The 20433-nt window shown below is 40.3% G+C and overlaps 1 long non-coding RNA gene across 1 annotated transcript in view; it reads left to right on the forward strand.

Annotated features, from left to right (window-relative positions):
* The first annotated feature begins 433 nt into the window (after nucleotides 1-433).
* Nucleotides 434-20433, forward strand: part of LOC138921893 (uncharacterized) — a 41578-nt gene continuing 21578 nt past the window's right edge. Inside the window, exon 1 of the long non-coding RNA XR_011434863.1 lies at nucleotides 434-852. This is a non-coding gene — a long non-coding RNA (uncharacterized lncRNA). The remainder of the gene's footprint in view (nucleotides 853-20433) is intronic.

Below are 20433 nucleotides of genomic sequence, written 5' to 3' on the forward strand. Positions count from 1 at the left end.
GTTTAAGTTTTGAAAATTCAGTGAACTGTACATTTAGATTATATGCACTATTCTGTATGTATAGCATATATCAATAAAAAGCTTGAAAGAGTACTATCTGTGATGAAATATTATCTAGAGTTAGGAGATTTAGGTAAATATTTTCAAATAAATAGTACATATTTAAGGAGAACAGTCATTCCAGGCAATCAAAGAGTAAGTTTTTAATACCTCCAGTTCTTTCCTGCTTTCCCACTTCTTATCACAAAGGCTAACCTGATGAGTTAATAATAATAATAATAATAATAAGAGAAAACGATCAATATGGGATGCCCCCGGTCACCTCCTGACAGGAGTTCCAAGGCAGGGTGACTAATGAGAGTTGCATGAAAGTACATTCGGTAGCAGGCATCAGAACAAAGTGTCCTTGGCTCGCTCGCCTTTGCATCTTCTGGAGCACCCGCTTACAGTATCATGTAGAGCAAATGAAAGCAAGAGATAGGTTTCTTTTGTAGGAATCTTCAAGAATGAGGAAATTGAGGTCTAGGGTGAGAAGCAACTCCACATGACGTTCTGCCAAAGGGCAATCCCTTTTAGGAAGGATTCAGTGGAAGCAGGTGGGAGCGGCTTACCCTAAGAATTCTCACCACTCCTGGGCACCTGCGGAATCAACCCATCAGCCACCCCCTACATATGTGAGAGGTACAGCCCAATCCACAATGCTCCATTTATCCTGCCTTTGAAAGAGAAAGACTTCTTCAACTGTCACAAAGGCAATGCTTTGCCAGGGAAAGCACAAACTTTTGTTTGCTTAAGAAGCATATCTACAAAAAACTTTCATCACTCCAAATGCCTTCAGCCAAGTTCTTTAAGGTGAGTTCCATGGGGAAGAACTATTGAATCTAGATCAAAAATTATAAACAAAACAGCCACAAAATTCACCTCTGTATCAGGCAAGACAATGGTTCCCCTCCTTGTGCCAGCCCATGAACCCGGCCACCTTACTGGGTAAACAGAAGCCATGAAGTCAAAACCTCTGGTTTTCTCCTCTTCCTCTGTGCATGGCACAGAAGTATGGATAATTAAACATGAGATAACTTTGGCAAACACTTTTCTTGGAGTTCTGCTGATTATTCTCAGGGGAAAAATCATACTAAAAGGAACTAGGTTGATTTAATTACTGGATTCACTCATCAATCATTTAGTGAACTTGCTTCTGGGCCTAATTTCAAGTTGCCTTTTAAATCTCGAGCTTTTACCAGATTTATTCCCCCTTCACTCTCCCCGTCACTTCTCCCGTCTATCTCCCTCTCTCCGTTATAGACTCACCACTATTCGCCTGAAGCCTTTCTTTTCCACAAGCACTTTATGGGACTGAAGCTGAGAATTCCAACATGGCGTCTGTGGTGGGAAGAATTTCAGAGATTTCCCTGTAGATGGGTCTGGATATTCAAATATTGTAAAAAGCCCTCTGCTCCCTTCTGAGTTAAGGCTGAAGGGGCTCTATTCATTGAAGATTCTCTGACACGCTGGGCCCAAGAAGGAGCCATGTTCCCTCAGCCCTACTCTGCCACAGACCACCACATAGCATCGACACTCTAGGGCCTTGGGGTGGCCACTAATGGAGAATGGCAGTTCACAGAAGAGAAACAGGTGCCTACCTGGCAACTGTTGGGACCTATGTACCTTGACAACAAAGACAGCTCAGAAGAATGTGGACAAGTACTTTCTTGAATACCTGTAAGACATTGTCCTTCAAAGTCCCGGGGACACGAGAGGATTTTTGGGGGTAGTGATGGGCTAGGAGTCCTCATGGTTTGGGCATAAATGTTAACGTGACATCATTTGTGCCCAAAACTGCCAAGATCTGGGAATATTTTAATTATTCTAGGAAAGGGTGTCCATCCCAATCTCCTTGAAGATTATACAGATTGCGTGTTGTCAGACTACTTCCATAATATTAAGGTGCTCTGTGAAAAGAATATTCAATAGTCAAAATGGTTTGAGAAGTACTGGATTAAATAGTGTCAAGCAGATTTCTTTACTGAAAAACTTCTCAGATCCTTATTCCGCTAATGGGGCAGTGAATCCCCGTATCAATTAGGATAGGCAAGGTTACGCTGCAATAAAAATTGACTCCAAAGTCCCAGTGCCTTACGTCAACAAAGATTTATTCCTCACTAGTTCTGCTGCAAATCATCTTCACTTTAGGACCTAGACTGAAGGAGCAGACTCTGTTTTTGTTTTTGTTTGTTTGTAGAAAATACTCTTTATTTTTACATATAATAAAATGCACAGATTGTATATGATTTTATGTGTGGAAGTACAGGGAAGTTAACGCCTGTGGGGTAAACTTTGACCAGTGGGGAAATGGGAGGTGGGAGAGTCAACAGATAAGTTTCCTATACATTTCTCCTTGGATGGACTGTGATGAGGCACAGTTCTTTCCTTTAGCCATGGGGCCAGGTGGGCGCACCTGAGAGAATCAGCTGTGTCTCTCATACAGTTTGCTGGAAAGCTTGTTGGGAAGCAGTAGCCAATGCCACAAGGCATCATCTTATGTTTGAATCTCATTCTTCTCTGTCCTCACTTTAGCTGCCCTGGATTATACCTCTCCTGAAAGGATTAGCATTTAAGCCTTGCCTCAGGGTCTGTTTTCCAGGGCACCCACAAGAATACAACGTGGAAAAACATCAGGGATTTCTGATCTCATAGACGGACCAGTGGAGTTGCTGTCTTAGGCCTCCTTGTTATTCCTCAGTCTCACAAAGTGTACTCTCATCTTTTGTGTATGCTGTTTCTCCATATGGAACATTCTTCCTTCAGACATATGCATGGCTTACTCCCTCACCTCCTTCAGGTCATTCATTGCCCAAATATTACCTACTCACTGAGGCCTTCCCTGCTCTCCTACTTAAAATTTCAAGCACACTCCATTTATTTTTCTCCATATCTCCATATTACATCTTCATTTATCACTCTCTAAGATTGACTTATTTACTTACTTGGTAAGCTCCATGAGAGCAGGAACATTCAATAAGTATTTGTGGGTTGGATGGATGAATGAATGGATGGATGGATGGATGGACAGATGATGGATGAACGGATGGACAGACTGATGGATGGACAGACAGATAGATGGCGCAGTGGGTGATAAAGAACTGTCCCTTTTCATGGTTCAGGATCTCTGCAAACATGATGTAAAGAGCACTGGACAAGGAGTCAGGCTCTCCAGATCTGGATCTGGTTTGATGTAAACACCCTGTGTGACCTTGGGCAAGGGGAATCACTTATATTTGAACTGGGCTTTAGAGTTTGCAATGTGCCTTAACTATATTTTCTTCTTAGATCTTGAAAATAACTCTGTGGGATGGGTAAGTCTTAGCTTTGTTTTGCAGATGAGGAAACTGAGGTTCAGAAAAGTCAGGTAGCAGCACCTGAGTGGCATACACAATGACAGGGAAGCATCACATGAGGGAATAGCCTTCGAAGGCTTTATGACCCCTCTGGTTCTAAATTATGAGCAGGCATACAAGCGAAGGAGGACACCCTATACTAGTAGCGTGTTTTAGGGAAAGAACTTCCGTGGTAATTTTGCAAAATAGTATCGAGCATTTTGTTACCACGTTGACATTAATTAAACAAATTCCCAGAAAATACATATACTATTGCTAAGCTCAGATGACTTTTACAAGGCAGGAACTAAATGTATCCTGTCTTAACAGTGTTCCAAATGCACTCTATGCAATGTGATGTTGTAGTTCACAAATGATATAGGTTTCCTTTCTGTCAAGTTCATTGTCTTTGAAAGTCAGAACAATCGACTGTCAAGTGCAGAGAGAAGAGTCAATCAGTCAGTAAACAACTTTGGCTTTATTTTATTCCATAATTTACTTATCACAGGATTGGATCAATGCTTTTAAAATGTCTTTGATGATAACAAAGAGGACGGTGGTATTTGAGAACATGCTGGGGCTCTGTGCTGAGACTGAGTGGGTGTGGGAGAGTTTTGTGGATATAGACACAGGCGTAGACAGAAGTAAAAGCAGCAGCCACCAAGGTCCTAGTGCCGCCCCGTCTCAGAATACTGGACTAGGAGGGAAGTCAGGAGATAGCTGGAGGCTTTGAGTTGTCAAAACTTTCTATAAACCAACGCAGTCAAAACGCAGTTTCCCATTTCAAAGGCCTATGAAAAGGGTTAATTAGAGTCTAGAAAATTCTGCATGAAAAGTACTCAAAATGTTTAAGAGTTTGTCAGTGGATTATTTCTTCCCTTCGCTCTTGCCAGGTTAAGTTTTGGGCCCAAAGAATGAATTTGGGGTATGCAGACTTCTAAAATTCTGCTGTGAAAGATACAGTCCCTTCCTGCTAGGAGTTTATTCTCCTTTAGGCAGGCAAGAAAAAGACTTATGTAGAAACTCAGAAGCAGAGGAAACATATAAAAAAGTATAAAGAAAATGGAGCTATACTGGAATATCCAGTATTTTTGGCTTTGAATTTCAGCTCTGACAGCTAGCTGAGGAGCCAGGGGCTTTAAGAGAACCTGCTTAGTGTCACCCCTGGAGGGCTTTCTTTGGGAATGTGTTTGGAGATTGCTGCATGGGTGGCTTCCTGGGTGTCTGATTTGCGCTGTAGCACAGGGCCCTGTGCTCAGAAGGATCCTGCCTGTGGTTCAATGTTCTATTATTGTCATATTGAAATTCTTAATAATTTTATCTTTGAATCTGTGCTCTGTAAGTGAAGCCCTACGGGACAACGCAGCATAGGAGCAGGGCGCTTGGAGCCTGGCCCGCCGTGAGTCTACCTCCTGCTATCTCCCCACCTCCCCTGATGGGTTCTTAACCCCCCACTCTCCTCCACCCACTGGAGCCCCAGCCCTGCCCAAGCTCCCCTCTCTGCCCTGTGACCAATGCCACCCTCTGCCCCCACAGTATCCAGGTAGCATTGGGGGAAGAGGATGGAGTGGTTTGGATGGGGTCGGGTAGAGGGTTGGAGGTGAGGGAGGAGACCCATGTTCTACCTGGCACAGGTGCTGGGAATGTCACGTGGGGGTTAAGATTGAACATGGGCCCCACATGGTGTCTCAGGTGGGGCACGGCAAAAGCCGTCCCCACCCTGGGCTGGCAGCACCATAGTAGGTTCAGCAGGCAACTTGGTAGGGGTGAGCCCCTAGCCCATCCCTGATGCAGGTATGGAAGTTGGAATCCCTTGAGAGTTGGCCATCTGCCACGGGGTGGGACAGTGGGCAGTGGGCACTGACTTCCTGGCTGAGGCTGGGACACTGCACTCAGGTCCAGTGGCTGGTCGGGTAGGGGGAACCTGGCAGCCAGTGGACCACATGCACCCCATCACAGGATGGGATCCCTAGGTGCCTGTGAGGATTTAGCGTGACATTAAATAGGAACCCAAAAAGACCCCTCACACACACAGAGTTAGATAGAGTGAGCAGGCAGAGGAAAGAAAACATTTTATATTTTAGTACCCGTAATAGCATTCTTTTCCTGCTGTTTGAACAGAGGGCCCCAAATTTTTATTTTGCACTAGGCCCGGCAAATTATATAACCAGCTGTAAACTACAGAATATATTTTCAATAGTTACAATGAAAGGAAAGGGAGCCACATTTGCCATCTTGCCACAGGCTGGCCCAGTGTGTGAGGCATGGCCCACTCACCTATATATCCATTAAGCATATGAGCAGCCCCTCTCAGCCCACTCTTCTTACATATTTGCTCCTGTGTCCAATTGGCTGTGAGCCCACACGTTGCCGCCTGCTGTCAGACCTGGGAGCAAGGACTTGGAATTGTACTGCTGCTGGTCCTGATCCCAAAATTTGAAGTTCTAAACCTCATCGTTTTGCATTTAAACCATTCTCAGCTCTCTCTTGCCTTCCTGCCTTCAGCATACATGTGCTTTGCCTGCCTTCCAAGCCAGCTGGAACACACCAGCTAACACTCAGGCACAGGCAAAACTTTCTCATTTTAAATGGTTTTGCCCCATTGGTGAGTGACAGCAGGAAAGAAGTGTTCACAAGACTCCCCCAAATAGCCACATTGGAGTAGGATTTGGTGGCGGGGGAAGGGAAGGTGGAAAGGACAACACATTTGCAGAGTAACGTATAGTTATTACTATTTTATTTCAAGTGTTAAAATGGAAGCCTAGTAATTAATCTAATAATTAACCAAAACACACTTCAAAGCCTGAGTGGAACCTGATGATGTCAGGCAGTAGGAGAAAAAAAAAACCTTTCTACTTTGAGAGAGTTATAAGCATTTCCCATTCCAAATTTAAAAACAAAACAAAACAAAAAGCTCCAAATGAACTTCAGTTTCAGGATTCATGAGTAGCTCAGGGAAGAACTATTGGGTTATCTCAGCTGTGCTGAACATTTTCTTCTTCTTGGGTTACTCCCATCAACGGTTGAGCTCATCAATTTTGGAAGGCATCCTAGTATGTCTTATTAGGCTGTTTGAAACTATTGGTGTCAGAACATAGCACTCTTACTCCCCACTTTTTCATTGCTAATTAATGGATTGAAAGTCCGTGTAATAGGGTTAGAATCTATAGCCCAGGAAGAAGGTGGTTCTGGACTGTTGCCTAGCTGCGTCTAACACCATCCAGTGTTGCCAGTGCCTGGCCGTCAGTGCGCATTATGAGACAGACAACAAAAACCCACCAATAATGCATCTGGAGTGGTTGCTAAGTTTAGAGGCATCCATTAGTGGACTCTTGTTTTTAGTGAAATGGAAGTTGTTATTTAGAAATTTTGTATTGAATTATTAATTTACATAGAAATAAGAAATGCTTGGGTTTTTAAGCCAGATCAGCTTGGGTCCATAAAGTCATCCTGCCTATTTTAAGATGAGGAAAGGCCATCTGTTTGTCCGGAAAAGAACTGACTATCTCTTGAGTACCTCGTAAAGTAGCAAATGATGGACCATTTTAAATGGGTTGGTTTAGTTAAGTCTACAGCCTATTCAGTATTTTAATTCTCCATTTATAGACTTTGCCCATAATATTATGAAATGAGCATAAACCCTAGTTCTGGTGGCATCTGGCTATTCACAGCCCTTGCTTAGTACCTTTAATTCTAACAGCAATAACTTCCACTTACTCAGTGCTTACTATGACCAGGGAATCACGTTAAATGTTTTCAATATGCTGTTTTATCTTCACAACCATCTTATGAGCTAAATATCATTATCCCCATTTTATGGATCAGAAAACTACCATTTAACAGGGTTAAGTAGCCTGCCCAGAGTCTCACAGCCATTAGGGAACAGAGACATAGCTTTACTATGTTTGCTGACTTCTAAATCCAGGTTCTGGGGAAAAAGGGAAAAGGCCATATAAAAATGATTAAGTTCTAAACTTTCAAGTGGTAAAATGTAGATGACCCTCATAGGACCAATCCTTTTGCTGTATTTCCAAACCTGGCAGAATCCACCTTGTTCAGGAGGAGGGAGACACCCACACATACACACACAGATACACCTTTATATATATGCACACACACAACAGCCCTTGGCCATTCACACCAGGGCAGTCAGCAGATACCCCTATTCTGAGATCCTTGGTGCTCAGAGCCAAGTCAAAAGGTAGGCCAACTGGATAAGTGCTCTGAGCACCAATCTGTAAGGGCAATTATATTCCCAATGGAAATCAGAAATATGGTACCATTTAACTCAGATCTCCACATGTGACTACTTCTATAACCATCAAAATATAAATGGGTCACACTTTAGCCAAGCAGGCAGTGGAAATGAAAAAATTATCTGGGTGCCAGCTCAGCTCCTTCACTAAATAACTGTTGCGTTAAGATTGAAAGGATATCATCTGAAGTATATCAAATTCTTAGTCTGCCTCAAGCTCCAACATGTCTTGGTCCAGACCTGTTTGTGCTATGAGTGGTCGACTCTACTTCTGGCACCAAAGGACCGGGGCCTCAGCACTATGCCTAGTCCTCCATTCCAACTACACTGTCCTCTTGCTCTCTCATGAGAGGGCCAATGCATGAAGTCCAGTGCTTGTCTCCGCACCTGGACTTTCCCTCTGATCCAGTATGGAATTTAGGGACTAGATTTTGATTGCCTTGCTGGCCTTCAAGCCTCTCCCAAGTTTGACTTTACATACTAGATTTTCATTTTGGTTTAGGGTAAACTACTTTTCTTGTCACATGGCCAGAAGGCATACTGCTGAGTCCATCCAGCCTGGGCCAGGCCTGGCCTGGCCTTTGGCCACCTGGGGTCAGTAGCCTTCTCCTGTTTCCCAAGCATCCCGGGAATGCTCCCAGGATGCCCCTGCTTGCTGCTTGTTCAATATCTGTCCTCTCCTGTGAATGTAAACTCTCTGTTCACCACTCTGTCCCCACAGCACCTTGCATGGTGCCTGCCATGTAGAAGGTGATCAATAAATATTTGTTGAATAAATAAATGGATGGATATTTATTTACTTACTTAGCAGGTACATGGCACTCACTATGTGCCTGGCAATGTTGTAAGGATTTTATACATGGGTTTTATATATATGAGTTATATTAAACACATTTAACTTATTTTTTTAGACTTGTCATTTCCCCCACTAGACTATAAGTTTGAGGATAACATTTATGCTGATCTCTAGCACAATGTCTGACAATAAATACATAATATTGATTACATGAAGACACATATGGTTTTATTTAATTTAATTTAATTTTTTGAGGAAGATTAGCCCTGAGCTAACATCTACCGCCAATCCTCCTCTTTCTTTTTGCCGAGGAAGACTGGCCCTGAGCTACATCCATGCCCATATTCCTCTACTTTATATGTGGGATGGCGGCCACAGTATAGCTTGCCAAGCGGTGCGTAAGGCCTCACTCGAGATCTGAACCGGCAAATCCTGGCCACCAAAGTGAAACATGCAAACTTAACTGCTGCGCCACCAGGCCAGCCCCTCACATATAGTTTTAATTGTGTTGAAATCAGATTTCTGAATCTATGTCTTTCTACTAGAAGCAACATGAGAAGTCAAATATCTTAATTAGGGTTGGATATAGTTCCTATACTTGTAAGTTCTCATATTTAAATGTGCTGCATCATGGCCAAATTATTTCGATGATTCTCTTGCATGAAAATTTCTGCTGCCATTAAGTTTCATGTTCTGTTATTTTCTTTTATTGAACTCTATTTTGTCAATACCCTTTGCTTTGGGTCAGATTTACTTTGAAACATCTAAAGTAAAGAACGTTTTTGGAAGGAACTCCAGCAGCCAATTGTAGATAATATGGACTGCGGAACTTCAAAAGTTGCTATGTTTTATCCCATTTTGTTTCCATGATTGTTATAGTATACAACTTCTGTGCCTCATCAATCTTGAAAATTCTTATTCTTAGAGAAATTTCTCTGCTGGAAAGACACACCCTACTTCATCACAGGTCAGGTATGTTCAAAATGTGTCCAAGAAATGTAACACTTTAGGTGGGTTGCTCAATGAAAAACCAATTTGCTTCTCTTGCAACATGTTTGCTAGGATATTCAAACACTATTTTATTCAGTTGAAGTTAGGTGTTCCCCTCCTACCCCCAAAGTATGATTTATGAGAGAACGTGAGGGTGTTGTGTTAATTCGTGGTCACTACTTTGACACGTTGGAAGGAAGGTAAAAGTTGAAATCAAGGACTAAGTTTTTGGGAGATCAGCTGGAACCTGCCTCTTCTTTTTCTCTTGAGTTAGAAAGTTTTGAAAGGATATTAATGTCTTATGGGACCAGGAGCCTTTTAGTTTTTACCAGAAACAAAACTTCTGAGCTTTTTTAAAAGACAGGATTATAAAAGGAAAATAAACATCAAAATTATTCCAACTATCTCATGGTGCATAAAAGATTATCCCCAAATTTAGAGGCTTAAGACAACCACTTCATTTTGCTCTCCATTTTGTGGGTCAGGAATTCAGGGAAGGCTCAGCTGAACGGTTCTCACTGGCATCTCTCACGATTGCAGTCAGATGTCTGCTGTGCCCGAAGTCATCAAAATCTCAGCTGGGCTGCACATCCACGATGGCTCTCTCACAAGTCTGGCAGTTGATCCTGGCTGTCAGCTGGGAGTGCAACTGGGGTTGTCCCCTGGAGTACCTACACCTGCTTCTCGATGTGGCCTGGGCTTTTCACAGCATGGTGGCTGGGTCCCAAGAGGGAGGCCTCTGGAGAGCAGGTGTTCAAAGAGAACTAGGCAGAAGCTGCAAGCCTTCTTCTGACAATGCCTTGGAGGTCGTATAGCATCACTTCTGCCACATTTTAAGGCCAGCCCAGATTTAAGATGATGAAAGGGGTAGACCCTACTAATTTATGAGAGGAATCTCAAAGAATTTGTGGCCATCTTTTAAAACTTCCACAACAAGGTTAGCACTGGGCACATGAATGAATGAATGAATGAATGATACCTACTTAAGCATATCTGGAATACATGCTCTTCAAAATCCCCACTTCTATAAAAAAATTTTCAGGGGCCAGCCCGGTGGAGCAGAGGTTAAGTTCACACGTTCCACTTTGGTAGCCCAGGGTTCACTGGTTTGGATCCTGGGTACAGACCTATGCACCACTTGTCAAGCCATGCTGTGGTAGGCATCCCACATATAAAGTAGAGGAAGATGGGCACGGCTCAGGGCCAGTCTTTGCAAAAAGAGAAGGATTGGCCGTGGATGTTAGCTCAGGGCTAATCTTCCTCAAAAAAAAAAAATTTGCATTTATTCTGAAATATTCTTAGGCCCAAAATTAAGACAATGATTTTTATCATGAGAAAGGGTCTACTTACGTTAACTTCTTGGCCTAAGGTAAAAGTAAGGAAAGAAGAGGAAAGGAAAGGAATGAGCGGCACGGCTGGCCTCCACCCACCTGGCAGGTATCCACCTCACCAAATATCTCCCCCTTCATCTATTTCCACACCTGAAATCTTGCCAATAAAGGCTTTTTCTTCTATCGGGTCTTGAGGAATTTCTGTCTGTAGAAATCACCCATTGTGATACAGACATCACTTAGAGAAGAATAACATCTTAGTTTTTTTACATCTCACCCCTTGGGAGTTAGAGTGAGAATGAAAAGGAAATGGAAATGTTGGAGCTGGAGAGATGGTGAAGGTATTAGAACTTTTCCAACTGTGATGATTGAGAACAAGAGCCTCTATACTCTGGAAGTGGGCTATCAGACAGGCTACAAGTAGGAGGAGGAAAATGAATGGCGAGGTAAAAAGATTCTAAAGGTTAACTTCGCATTTCAAAATGCCCAGAACTGGCCCGGTATGGTGAGTTGAAATGTTGTCAATAGTTTATCCTGATCCACCAGGGAACTCCTAACAAAGGGAAAGGGGAAGGAAATATGGAACATCTTCTATATACCAGGCATAATTCACGTGTTAATCATTACAACACCTTTACAAGAATAGTATTGCTATATCCATCTTATGAATGAGGAGGGAAGAGCCACAATGTGGAAAGAGTCTGGGTCCCTGAATAGCCATGGAGGAGGCTGTTCAAGCAGAATACTCATATTAGACTCTGATGAGAGAGAAAAGTAAATCCACTGAGTGGTCAAGGTTTATTTGTTACAAAACCATTGCTACCTTTAGCTAATACAGCCTTGGTTAATTCTGCCTCTCCCCCAGTCACATAGATAACATATTCCCATTGGTAATAATTATCTAGGGGTGGGAGGAGACATGGAAAGGAGGAGAGGTGCAGAAAAATGTCTTAGGAAAGGCGAACGTATAGTTTTAAAGTCCCCCAGAGCCCAATTCCCTCTTAAACCCCATCTCTACTCCCCAGATACCATGTCCCCTACCCATTCACAGAGTTACAAACCACTGCTGTTAAGGTTTTTGAGTAAGAACTTCACATGACCAGAGGTGTACAGTTAGGAAAGTGAGTGGCAGTGGTATGTCGGATGTATTGGGCGGCACAGGAGCAGGGCTGTGGAGGGGTGGGTGGAAGCAGTACAACAAGTAAGAATTATCTGGGAAAGATTCCAGTGAAAGAGTTGCAGGCAGCTCTGAAGTACCAGATGTGAGAAGGCTATAAAGAGGATGGGTGCAGTAAAGATCAGGCAGATAGAAACATAGACAGGAGGACACAGGTGAACTGACTGGACTGGGGGCTCTAGGAGAGAGAAGAGCTTTTGAACTTTGGGGACTGGGAAAATGGTAACGTAGTAAACAGATTACAACAAGTCTTGCTCAATATATTGGTTATATCATATGCATGAATGATTTTGGACAAAGATTTTATAAATCATTTGGCTAAAAAGAAGGTAACAGTCAGCCTTTACAACAGCTGAAGGAATCTGTTTAATCCTTTCCACTAAAGAGTTGAAAAAGCTGCTCTTTTTCCTCTAGGGGGTCTCAATGGACAGGACCCAAGATGAGCCACAGGCCCTCATCTGATCCCCGAGTGACACTCCTATATCTCTTGACTCAACAAAGTCTGGATTTCAAGCCCATCCAAAGCAGCAGTCTCCTCTTGACCAGCCCTTTTCTGGTGTTCTAGATGCCCTGGGCCTCAGCCCTCCACTTCAGCTTTCTTAGATGTGAGTGAGGAACCATTTCTCTGATCTCTGCAGGAAACACTTTCCAAAGCTCCCAAGCAGCCCTCCAGAAGTCTGCCCCACAAAGCTAAGAGTGAAAGAGGTTGTGGTCCTTCTACCCTTAAAGCACAGCAAGAGTTCTCTCCAAAGAAACCTCTTCACAAATCCCCTCCTCTCTCCACAGTCTGACCTCTTTTGATGCTGTTGTCCTGGTTGAGGATCCCAGAGTCACGGAAACAGGACTTGAACACTTCCCCCGTAGTTTCTGCCTATGGGGTTTTGCCTCCTGCTCACTTTTGTATTTGATATCTGTGGCATTGACGCCTCAGCTGAAACTGAGGTGGGAAAAGTTCCATTCTAACCAACTGTTATGTAGATTACACTGCTATATTAAAACTAGACAATAACTGATTCTTAAAAATAATTCCTGCATTCAAAAGAAAATCTCAACCAATATTTTACCAAGTCCAATGTTATTTAAGACTCTTGCTGCTTCAACTCAGTCTCATCAGTATGCTGTCAGTGTAATTTTTCTCAATTGTCAGCAATTTTTTAGCCAGAGATCACTTTCCATCATGTAACTGATGCAGTCATTCCCAAGCCATTCCTGAGATTTGTAGGGCCAAGTACAGCGACTTACATTTTTGCATTTCTTACTCCAGCCAAATTAATCTACATGGAGGAGAAATCCACTAGGAAACAAGTTCTGAGGAACAAAAGCAATTTCAAGTGGCCTGTCTGAATCAGCTCCAGGACTGACACTACTTTGCGTAGACTCATTTAGTAGTGGAATGTTTAGTATAAATGGTGTTGTGTTCATAAAAGGCAGGCTTAAACAGACATTTTAATTACAGACGGAAGAATGTTTATCTCTGAGTATTTCTTTCTTAGTGGTTTTTACATATTCCATTTTTTAAAAGAGAATATATATTACTTTGATAATCAGAATACATTATTTACACGTGTATGGGTTTACATACAGCACAAAGACCCATCTAAAGAGTGAGAGAATGAAATAGAAAATTCAAATGGTCTTTACAGTGCTGTTCAGTAGAATAGGATGCTAAACACATAATGTAATTTTAAGTTATCTAGTAGCCACATTAAAAAAGTGAAACTAAACAAGTAAACCTAATTTCAATAATATATTTTATTTAACCCAATATATCCAAAATATTATCATTCTAACACGTAATCAACGTAAGCATTATTAATGAAATATTTTACTTTCTTTTTTTCATACTAAGTCTTTGAAATCTGCTGTGCATTTTACATTTACAGTGCATCTCAATTCAGACTGGCCTCCTTTCAAGTGCTCCAGAGCCACACGTTTACAGTGGCTCCCGAATAGGACGCCACAGCTCTATAGGCTCAGCGTGATCTCCTTACGACAGATGAATATTAAAGATCGTCTTAGACCTTGTTGATTGAACATGGATTTGTTCTTATGTACTTGATCAGAGTTCTGGGAAAATGTAAAATTTTGCAAAAAAAAGAGAAGAACTCAGTTTTTTAAGTAGAGCATTCCTGTATTTGTCACCCTACAAAAGTTATATTTATGAACTGAACATTTTATTCCCTTTAGTGATTTGTTAAATCCCAAAGCAGCGTCTAGATAAACATTAAATTGCATCTCAAAAGCATGAGTAAAGCCTAAAGGAGAATAGATTAGTTCCCATCATCCTCTGAAGTATGGAGACCGCTGCTCTCCCATATTTATTGGTGCTTATCTCTTGAGGTAACACCTTTAAATCAATAGTTCTTTTCTATTTTTAATGTCCTTCTGCCATTAGTCCAACCTTATGTCCATTTTTCTTGCTCAGTGAAGATTTGTGCAGAGGCCTGAGTGTTTTTCTAGGGTTTTTTCCCCTCTAGAGGAGTGGATTGTATTTCATTTGGAGTATAAGTCGCATTGGGATTTAAAGATTGGCAGTGTACCTCCATTTTAGACAAAAGAAAAGTAATTCTCAGGTCTGTTGTATGAAAAATAAAATTTAGGTCTTACGGGTCTTTTTTTATTATTGTGGTAAAAAGCACATAACGTTAAATTTACCCTCTTAACCACTTTGTCAGTTCAGTAGCGTTTATTCACATCGTTGTGCAACCTTCTGTGTCTTTGTGTACTTTTTTTTGGTACATCTTAGTCAGAGAAACAAGTAAACAGGTCTTGTGTAGACAAGTCAATGTGTCATCTCAGACTTCAGAGATGGCTGGATGGGGAGTTTAGAATTAGGTCACGGGCCTGTAAGGAACCAGAGAGGCGTTTACGCCCTCGGACCCCCTGTGCAGTGGAGGCAGACAAGCCATCCTCTCTGGTCATCATGAGGTTACAGAATGGGCTGTTAATTTTTCTGCGTTACTGCTTGAGTTTCAGAACTCTGTGAAAGCGTCAGGACGGTCTCCTGTGCCCCTAATGTTTCTCTTGTGACACTCTCAGTCAGCTTGCACCCTTTTGCTTTTAGCCATCAGTAGATGTGTAAGACTCACCTGATGATGACAAAGCCAGAAAAGACACATCTAGTTTCAAAAACCCAGATCTTTCAGTTAAACCACAGGTTAATACTACCCGTTCAGAGGGACCCAATAAACATTTTTTCTGGCAAAATTTGCATCTTAATAGGCTCCCACGTTAAACAATGTAGGATTGTGACTCTCCATAAAAGTCATTTTCACCGCTAAAAAACTTACTGGCTCATGAAGCAGTAGTTGTTCCTATTTTTGACACACCAGTGATCAAATGATAGATATGAAGCCATGCATTTGATTGCAACTGTTAACCTCAATTTAGCAATCTCATTAAATTATTTCTTAGTTCTCTAGAGATGCTTTATTGTTATCAATATTTTACTTTGAAAAATATTAAACCTAATAGAAAGTTGCTAGAATAGTACAATGAACTACTGATGGCCTGTACCTAGAGCCACCGATTGCCAACATTTTGCCATATTTTCTTTCTCTCACTAGAGATATATTTTTTAATTGAGGTAAAATTTACATAACATAAAATGAACCTTTCTTTTTTTTCAAGGAAGATTAGCCCTGAGCTAACTGCTGCCAATCCTCCTCTTTTTGCTGAGGAAGGCTAGCCCTGAGCTAACATCCATGTCCGTCTTCCTCTACTCTATATGTGGGATGCCTGCCACAGCATGGTTTGACAAGCGGTACGTAGGTCCGTACCCAGGATGACAAATGGTGCGTAGGTCCATATCCAGGATGACGAGCAGTGCGTAGGTATGTACCCGGGATCTGAACTGGCGAAGCCCAGGCCATCGAAGTGGAACTTAACTGCTGTACCACTGGGCTGGCCCCAAAGTGAACCATTTTAAAGTGAACAGTTCAGTGGCATTTAGTACACTCACAATGTTGTGTAATCACAACCTCTATCTAGTTCTAAAACATTTTCATTACCTCGAAATAAAACCCCATATCCAGTAAGCAGTTGCCTCCCATTCGCTTTCCCCCAGCCTCTGGCAACCACCAATCTGCTTTCTGTCTTTATGGATTTGCCTATTTTGGATATTTCATGTAAAAAGAATCATACAACATGTGACCTTTTTGTGTCTGGCTTCTTAGCATAATGTGCTCGAGGTTCATCCACAGTGTAACATGCATAGTGCTTTCACCACAGACGCTTTTCACTGAGGTTGTAAACCGAGTATGAGGGAGCATTCCATCACCCATGTCTCCTGCTCCCACTTCACCCCACAAATGGGCTGGATAGGATCTTGTAGTCTTTTAAGTGCTGTAGTTTCTTTCTTTTTTTTTTTTTATTAATGTTATGATAGATTACAACCTTGTGAGTGCTGTAGTTTCTTTTAAATCAAGCGTCTCTTTGGGGAAAGGGTGGGTGTTTATTCAAGCATATGTGCGTTCACATCCCATAAGCTTATTTAAGAGTTTAAAATGGGCATAAAGAAGAAAATACCCAAAGATAACCACACTAAATGTCTATATCACTCTGCATATGTCGCTTAATCTCTCTTGCCCTCAGTTTCTTCATCTACAGAACAACCAGACTGGATCCAAGCCCTAAGAACCATTGTAGTGAAAAACTCTGTGATTCTATTCCGCAGACAATCCAGCTTAACCCTTTTCCTAAGTCTATTATTCCAGAGAGCTGCTTTTCTTCTGTGGTATATTAGAGCAAAATTGATATTGATGAACCACTGAGTGTGTGACCCTGGAGGTTACACACTGTAGCTTAGATGAGTTCACAGTCCAATTGGAGCTAAGAGATAGATGAGCCTGTGACAACAGGGATATTCATAACCAGAGGACAAACCTTGTTAAGAGATTAAATATTCAACCTTGAACCACACAAACACAGGGAAACTGATAAAAGTGCCAACAAGAAATACCAGCCTGCCCTCACTCTTCATGTGTCACTGCCCTCTTTGATTTGACCAGTTGTCTGTGGGTCAAATGGCTAGAGAATGCTTCCGGAAAGCAAGTGCACTTTAAGATCAAAGTTTACCTAAATGGCACATCAGACAGAACATTTTCTCTTGAATTTATTTTTAGTGCTTAATTTATTTTCATTTGTTTTCGTTTTTTTAATAAAACTTTTCAAACACACAGCAAAATTGAAAGAATTTTACGGGGAACCCCTGTACACCCACTTCCTAGATTCTAGCATCATCATTTTACTATACTTGTTTTATCACATATTGATCTATCCATTCATTGATCCACCTTATTTTTTGAAGGATTTCAAATTAAATTACAGGCACCAGTAACCATGTCATTAATTGAAACTCAGCATTTACCGATTTTTTCTTTTGATGTAAAATGTATATTCAATGAGATCTACACATCTTAAAGTGTACATTCCTTGAGTTTTGGGTAATCCAAAATCCTATCAAGATAGCTGACATAACATTTATTATTTAATTTAGTTTTTTATCTTATACGTTGTTTTAAAAAACACAATATCGTGGCTAGTCAAACTAAAAGACTGCAGTCACCTGCCCTTTCCTTTCAATCCTGTTTTCTGCTTCCCGAAGGCAACTACTTTCAAATCTTTTGCAGTACATGTTTCTTCTGGTAATTTTGTATATATCTCTGTATAGAATGTCAGTACTTCTATTTCTTAAGTTTTCAACTTTAGACTTATCTATTGTTTAGCTAATATGTAAAAATAGGATTTAGCTGTCTCAAACAATTCTCTAAACATACACTTTTACTTTGCCCCACCCCCAAATATTTATAATATAGATTTTGGTTAAATCAATATTCAGTGTTTATATTATTTTAACTATGTAAATATTGATGATAGTAGACATTAGACACTGATTACATTTTATATCTTGTCTAATTTTGGTTTTTCCCAGAGTTACTAATCACCTGTTTTTTATTTGCTTTTTAAATACATCTCTCATCAGTGCATCTCTAAACTCTCTAAGGAAATTTTAAAATTTCCATAAATGTGGTTTAACACATTGGATAATGCCTCAGTTCTGTTTTCGCTTGGAGGCATCACTCCAGTCTGTGTTATTTGCTCCCTAGGCCTGCAGCAAGGCTGCCCCCAGGGTCCTCCTTCACCTCCTCTGGCCTGTGCTGGATTCCTTATTTCTGGATCCCACGTCTTCTTTATGGTTTCTTCCCTCCTTTTGATGGAACACATCCTGCAGTGGTTTCTCGAGCTGGTAAACTTTGAGAACCAAACCTTTTGAGATCTTTCCTATCTAAAAGTGTTTTTATTCTACCATCATATTTGATTGATCTTTTGTCTGGCTACAGTGTTCTAGATTGGACATCACTTTCCCTCTGAAATTTGAAGATGATGTTCCGCTATCTTCTAGCTTTCAGTATTGCTGTCTGAGGCCATCTGTTTCTTTATATACACTTTTGGAACGTTCTCTGTACCCTGGTGTTCTGAATTTTACGTTTATGTACCTTGGCATGCCCATTCAATCTAGAAACTCACATCCTTTATTCCTCAGGGGATGTTCTTAAGTGATTTCTTTGATAATTTCCTCTGAAGGAATATTTTCTCTGTTCTCTCTTTTTATAACTCTTATTAGTTGAATGTTTGATTTGACACCGTCAACATTGATTTGAGTCTCCAATTTTATCTTTTTTCTCATATAAAATGTGCTTTATTAAATAGATTAAAAATTATCTTTATAAAATGTGTGTAAGTTATGAAGAATAATAATGCAAACACGCAATACCACCATCAATTTTAAGAGGAACATCACCAGTGAATTTGAAGCCTCCATGTGACCCTCCCAGATCCAATGGCCCTTTCCTACCTTAGAGATAACCACAGCCCTGAATTTTGTGTTTACAGCGCACTTTCTTTGTACTTTTATCACATACTTCTGTATCTCTAAAGAACGCATTGTCTAGTTTTTAATGTTTTTTAATTTTATACGAATGGAATCCTATTGTATGATTTCTGAGACTTGCTTTTTCTCATTTACATTGAATGCCTGAGATTCACCATGCTATCCTATGAAGCAGTAGTTTGCTCATTTTCACTGTATTTATGCATAAATAATAATTTATTTATGCATTCTTGTATTGATGGGCATTTGGGGTTTTTTCCCCAATTTTTTACCATTAAAAATATCACGCCTATGAATATTCACCAACAAATCTCCTAGTTCTAGCATATGTACCTGGAAATAAGGTTGCTAGACCATAGGGGAGTGCCTCTTCAACTTTGCTAGATTACACCAAATTGTTTCTCAAAGTGGTTATATCAACTTACACTTCTACTGCCAATGTAAAAGAGCTCCAATTGCTTCACATTTTTGCCAACACTTAATTTCATCTCCATTTTAATTATTGTTAATTAGGGAGGTGTGAGTAATACCATAGTGTGGTTTTAGTTTGCATTGCTCTGATTATTAATGAGGTCAAGCAATCTTTTCATGCTTATTGAAAATTTATATTTCTTTGTCTGTGACGTGCTCGTTCAAGTCTTTTGCCCACTTTCTTTTATTAGGTTGTTTGTATTTTTCCTTATCTACATCCAAGAGTTCTTCATATATTCTGAATACTAATCTTTTTTCCTGTTACTTATGTTGCAAATATCTTCTCCCAGTTTGTGGCTCTTCTTTTCATGTTTTTTTAAAAGTATCTCTTATTGAACAAAAGATCTTAATCTTAATATAGTCTTGGTCTTATTTAAGAATTCCATCTCTATCTTGAAGTCATACAGATTTTTAAATATCTCCATTTTATCTCCTAAAAGTTTTTGGGTATTGTCTTTTGCATGTAACTCTTTAATCCATCTAGAATTTATTTCAATTTTTTCCCATATGGAAAACCATCTGGATCTGGTATGTTTTCTTTGTGGAAAAATTTGACTGATGATTCAACTCATTTAATGTTCAAATGGAAAACTCAGGTTTTCTCTTTCTTCTTGAATCAGGTTCGGTAAATTACATATTTCTAGGATTTTGTCCTTTTCATCTACATTTTAAAATTATTACCTTAAAGTAATTCATAGCATCCTTTTGTTACCTTTTAAAATCTCACAGCGTCTGCAGTTATGTTCCTGACATGGTTCATTCTTGCCATTTTTTTCTTCCTTTATGACTAATCTTGTTATACGTTTGTCTATTTTATTAGTTTTTTCAAAGAACTAAATTTTGACTTTGTTAAAACTCTCTATTTTATGTTTTTCATTTAATTATTTTTGCTGTTATAGTTATTATTTCTTCCTTTTATCTTCTTTAGCTATATTCTATTCTTTTCTCACTACTTAAGTTGGATACTCAGCTCTTTATTTTACAAATGAGTTCTACTAAATAATGAAGAAATTAATAATTCTAATCACACACTAATTCTTCTAGATTATAGAAAGAGAGGGAATGTTTGCCAACCCATTTTATGAGGTTAGCATAACCTTGATACTAAAACTTGACCAAGAGAATATGATGAAGGAAAATTACAGGC

This window comes from Equus caballus, chromosome X, assembly GCF_041296265.1.
Source record: "Equus caballus isolate H_3958 breed thoroughbred chromosome X, TB-T2T, whole genome shotgun sequence".
NCBI classification, from domain to species: domain Eukaryota; kingdom Metazoa; phylum Chordata; class Mammalia; order Perissodactyla; family Equidae; genus Equus; species Equus caballus.